Raw genomic sequence first — 6,237 nt, 5'->3', positions numbered from 1 at the left:
ATCAAAACTACAATGAGGTATCACCTCACACTCATCAGAATGGCTATAATTAACATGACAAGAAATAGCATGTGCTGAAGAGGATGTGGAGAAAAGGGAACCCTCATACACTGCTGGTGAAAATGTAAACTGGTGAAGCCACTATGGAAAACAATATGGAGATTCCTCAAAAAATTAAGAATAGAACTACTATATGATCCAGCTATTCCACTTCTGAGTATTTATCCAAAGAACACAAAAAACACAAATATGAAAAGATATTTGCACAGTTATGTTCATTGCAGCATTATTTACAATAGCCAAGACTTGGAACAACCTAAGTGCCCATCAGTGGGTGAATGGATAAAGATGTGGTGTACATACACAGTGGAATACTACTCAGCTATAAAAAAAAAAGATGAAGTCTTGCCATTTGTGACAACATGGTTGGACCTTGAAGGTATTAAGCTAAGTAAAATAAGTCAAATGGAGAAAGTCAAATACCAGATGATTTCACTCATAAGTGGAAGATAAAAACAATAGCAACAACAAAGAAACTCACGTAGATACAGATATTAGATTGGTGGTTACCAGAGGGGAAGCAGGGAGCAGGGAAGGAGGAGGGCGAAAGGGGTAATAGGGCACATGTGCGTAGTGACAGATGGTAATTAGTCTTGGAGTGGTGAACATGATGAGTCTACACAGAAATCGAAATATAATGATGTATACCTGAAATTTCTATAATGTTCTAAACCAATGTTACCTCAATAAAAAACTAACTTCAATACTGGAAAAAAAATAATTAATTAGCCAAGATTGTCATATTCTCTCAGGCCAGAAATTGCTGCTTTACTAGGTTACTGCCCTGTTTTCTCATTGATAAGATGTCCTCATAATTCCTTACCACTTTTTTCTTTAAATATTTTTAGAAAATATATTTTATTATTTATGTTTAGTACTTTTCATCAGCAGGTTTGGTCTAGATTATCTAATTCATCACAATGGAATTTAGAAGAGGGAGATATTATTTTTAGTTATTTACACAGAGGTTAACAAATTCTAACCCAAAAGAGACTCAAATCATTTTTATTCTCTTTCATGTCTCACCCACTCTCACCTTTGAAAATACAATGTGTAAGGACTTTATTTTTAAAATACTGTGAGATAGTATCTCCCGAGGGACTACACTGTTCAATGTTTGTGGGATTTTTCTTATAGTGGTAAAGGGAAAAAGACAATTCTTGTAAGCCAGTTTTTTTTAGTAAAACATTTTTTAGACTTGTTTTTTTTTTTTGATAGTAAGCAGCTCAGTATCCAGAATATGATGAAATTTACATACTTAGTGGAGTAGTTGTGGTTATATTTAGTAGTCATTGCTATTTTTATTTATTTTAAAACAAAATCATTGACTATGAACCCACATTTGTCAGTAGATATAATACACTGAAAATTGTTTGACATTTTTAAACAATACTTTCAATGTCAAATCTCCTCTTAGATTCAAATTGTAATTATTTAAAAATTATTTGGTTGATTTGCCTGAGATCTATCTGTAAGCACACGACATAAAGGAGAGAGTGTTTACATTTGTTTACTGCCTAATATGTTCAATAGCTTTTATTTCCTGTTCAGACTTTAATGAATCGCCTGAGATGTTCTCTTTAAAATGAAAAGGGCATAGGAAAATAATTCTATGATCTATTAGCAAACAACTTATAGCTAAGGGAGAAGTGAAATAATCCTTATGTGTTATTTTTGCCACTCATAGCCTACTATATGCCAGAAAGACTATCAGGTACTTAATGTGTTAGTCCCTGGATCATATCAACAAGTGGAAACCTCCCTCACCAACCCTTGCTCCTACAAGTTGCTTTCGTCCATGTCACACAACTAGTAAGTGATAAAATGGAATTTTATCCATCCCTCACTAAAGAGTGTCTCAGTTAGGGCTTGTATTCAGCTCCAAGGGAGAATCCAATTAACTTGTGACTTAAAGAGAATCTTTTTCTCATATAACAATATATCTAGCTGTAGGAGTTTGTTAGCATGGGTTGAGGGCTGAGATCTCTTTGATTCTTTACACTTTCCCTCATAGTTGCATAATAGCTACTACAATTCCCACCATCATGTCTGCATTATAGATGGGAGAGAAGATAATACTTCAACACTTATGCTTGTGCCTCATTCACTGCACAAAAGTAAATTGTGTGGCCATACCTAGCTGAAAAAGACTCTAAGAAGGAGATTTTCTAGGTTCCCAATCTCAAGAGTTGAGGAAGGCAACCCAGAAGGGAATTGGAGTGGATACTTGAGTGAGCCAACCTACATTTTATGTCACATGACCTACATTTTTCCATTAAATCAAGCTACCTAGGTATAATGCTAAAGATCGTAATTTAAGGCAAAGAATTTTCTACAACGAAAATCAATAAAAATAGCACTTGAGAGCACTTCAATGTTTACAAAATGCAGCAGTCTATTGAGATGAGCAATCACTGTCCTCATTTTACAGATGAGGATAATGAAGTTAAGAGAAGTTTTGTTACCTACTCATAATTACACAGCTAGAAAGTAGAGGAGCTGAAAGTTGAATCAGGTCTTGATTTTAAATCTAATGTTAATTATACTTCAAAAAACCAGCTTCACAGTATTTATTTCTAGTTCTCTCATTTAGGTCAAAACACTTTTGGGTCTCAAAAAAATCTCTGAAAGATATTTTATTACATTTTAAGCCATTATGTAAATAAAATTTGATGTAATCTATGCAGAAATAGAAGTATAATGATGTACACCTGAAATTTATACAATGTTGTAAACCAATGTTACTGCAATAAACAAAAAATTAAAAAAAAATAAAGAAAGAAGACTGAAAGATCAAAAAAATAAATAAATAAAAATAAAAAATAAAAGTAAAACACTAGACAAAAACTTTACGATCTTCATCAGTTTTTTTCTTCTCCATTATCACTATTGTATTTGGGCTTTCAGGAAAGTGAAGGAAAATGCACAAAATAATAAACTGATCTACTCTGATGCTTGGTAATTAATAGAAATGAATATTAATTGGATGTTAATAATATACATAGACTCTTTACTAATAAAAGAATAAGTCAATTCTTGATTTGAGGATTGAAATTGCCTACATTAATTTAATCATTCATCATATATTTACTGAGTATTTACTTTGTTCAGTTACTAAATATTGATATAACTTGGTCACCAATAACACTTAATTGTATAACATCACCTAGAAGTATTACAAATTCATGTACTTATTTTTAAAATTTAGGTAAAATTTGTTTTTCTATTTTCTAATATCATGTAACAAACCAGCTCAAAACATAGGGACTAACAACAGCAATGATTTATTATTTCTTGCAATCTGGAGGGCTTGGCAAACTGGTGGTTCTTCTGCTGCTATCCTCTGGAAATACTCATGCAGTTGTTTTAATCTGATGACTTGACTGGGGTCAAGGGTACAAAATGGCCCCACTTACATGTCTGGTATTTCAGTTGGGACAGCATCCTCCAGTAGGGTAGATTGGGTTTTTTCCACAGCATTTTCCACAGACTGAGTTTTTTCCACAGGATTCTAAGAGGGTGAAAAGCGGAGGCTGCAGGGACCCTTAAGGACTAGCCTTAGAAGTTGCACACACAACGTCACTACACTGCATTCTATTGGTCAGTGCAAGTCACAAGGCCATCTCGTATGTAAAAACGTGGGAAAATAAGTTCCACCTCTTGATGGAAGACATGGAAAGTCACATGGTGAAGGATTTGTATAGAGGGATGGAGGGAATTATTGTGGCCATTTTGAAAGCAATTTTCCAGAGTCCACCCTCTGGCTATAATAATTTACATCCTTCCCTCGAACCAAATGCACTCAAGCCTTCCTCCAAACTTTTCTCCTGAATTTGGTATCAGGCTCAATCTCCAGATCTTTGCAATTTTAGTCAGGTCTGAACGTGAAAAGACTCCTCAGGGGCAGCTACTCTTGATCCAGACATCTGTGAACAAAAAAGAACATGTTACCAGCCCTTCAATCCCCCAACACTCAACATATAAAAGGGGGAGACTATAAGCAGAAGACAGTCACTGGTTTTTATTAATTCTGAAATCCGGCAGGGAACATGTCACCTGAGCCCCTTCTCTAGGGGCAGGGGAGGTGATTGTGTCTGTGCTCTGGGAGTGATTCCTTCATCTGTTGTCCTTTTCAGCTCTTGACTCTACTTTCTGGGCACCTAGCTCCACCTTTTGATGGCCATATTTGAAAACAGTCTACCACACTTTTCAAAAATCTGAATTAGTATAAAATATAAAGAAAACTCATTAGAATTACATAAAAGAAACATAATTTTAAATCTTAGCTATGTTTAATGACTTTTGATTGCCTAGACATATGTCAGTGATAATTTAAATTTCAGAAATGACTTTAGGTTTTCATTAAAATGTGTATAGTTTCTTGTGCAATATTTTCTGAAACAGTGATGTTCATATGTTACCAGAATTCTTGCCATGTGGGTACACTACCCTTTTTAAATATACAAAATAAAATCTATCTTTAAAACTATAATAATTGGGACAAATAATTATGTTTCACTAAATTGCTAACTTCATGGGTAATTTCCAGCCAATTCAACTCAACTCAAAAAGCATTTATGGAGCCCCTCTTAAGTGCTGATCACTATCCAAGCTCTATGGAAACACAGTGGGGCACTTAGCCTGATCGTATGGGATGCAGAAAGCAGTGATTCATGAAAGACTTCTTGGAAGAGAAAATGGCTAAGCTGGATCTTGAAGGATGTGAAGGAGTGCCTTCCAGGAAGAAGGAGCAGCATTATCAAATGTATGAAAATTTGAGTTTACGTAATGTACATAGGGAACTGATACACTCCACTCAGCATTAGATTCAAATGCTAATCTCTTCCAGAAACACTCTCGCAGACACATCCAGAAATAATATCTAATGAGACATCTGGGCATTCTGTTGTTGGGACCCAGGGCAGGCCACCCCAAAACATCCCACAATGGCATAGTGATTATTTTGAATTAAAGTTACTTGAGAAACAAAAACATCATTCTGACTCTCCTGTCTCTGTTACCCTTGAAAACAGGAAATCAATCTCCCATGTGAAAGGTACTCTCCCTACATCCTTACCACCAGAGCTAGAGAATTCTGGGCTGAGAAGCCTATATAAACAAACCTTCTAATTCACTACCTCAAGCCTAAACTCTGCTTAAAATTCCTTTCTGATTATGTACCTAAACCTAAGTTTCTTTGTCCTGTTATTCCTCACAACTTTTGTTGTTTTTTTATGTGAAAGAAATATACATTACCTGCTTTGTTCACTCTCTGAGCATCATTTCTCTATGATCTCCAATACGTATGTATTAAACTGGCTTTTTCTCTTGTTAATCTAGTCTTGTGTCAATTTTATTATTAGTCCAGTCATAAGAACACAAGAAGGGTAGAAGGAGGAAATTTTCTCCTCCTCAGCATAATGATACAGTCAAGTTGACACATAAAATTAAGAGTTAACCTTATAATATGGAGGAATGGTCTACTGAATACTCATGGTGGTGAAGCCGGGTACCTGAGGGTTACTGTAAAATATTCAATAAGATTACCTTTTGACCTTGTTGTAAAAAGAAGTTAATCTTGTCAGTTTGCTGCTTTCCTGATTAAGTAAGAGGTGACTCAAGGGTCACAGGGATTTATGAGCTTGTTTTGAAGAAGAAAGAGAATGCCTTCAAGGATCACCAGATAACCAGCCCCCAGCTTCCATTGATGCCCAGAAGTCAGATTGCCCAGGGGCTTATCAGGAATGAAAGAAACAGGATTACCCCTTTTGTTTCTCTGAAACTCTTCCCGCCACACTCCTTAGCTCTATAAAATCCCCTGCATTCTTTTCTTGTTAAGTTGGATTTGAGAGAACTTATGCTCCCATCTTCTTATTTTGGCCAATTCAAATAAACCTTTCTCCATCTCCAAGCACCGATGTCTCAGTGTTTGGCTTACTGTGCATTGGGCACACTAACTTGAGATTAAGAGGTTCAGTATCAATGAGACAAAATACATAAAATAGGTGTCAAGTGCTGTTATAGAAGCTACAGTCAATGTGCTAAAGCAGCAACCAGTATATGACGTTGTTACTCCCTTAATCAGAATACAGAGGTCCAGGAAACGAAAGTTAGAAATAGGAATGGCATCTTCCACTCCTACACTGTAGTTGTTTTCTAGGGTTGTCATAACAAAGT

The sequence above is a fragment of the Diceros bicornis genome, chromosome 37, assembly GCF_020826845.1.
Source record: "Diceros bicornis minor isolate mBicDic1 chromosome 37, mDicBic1.mat.cur, whole genome shotgun sequence".
NCBI lineage: Eukaryota > Metazoa > Chordata > Mammalia > Perissodactyla > Rhinocerotidae > Diceros > Diceros bicornis.
Note: the sequence above shows the minus strand (reverse complement) of the source record.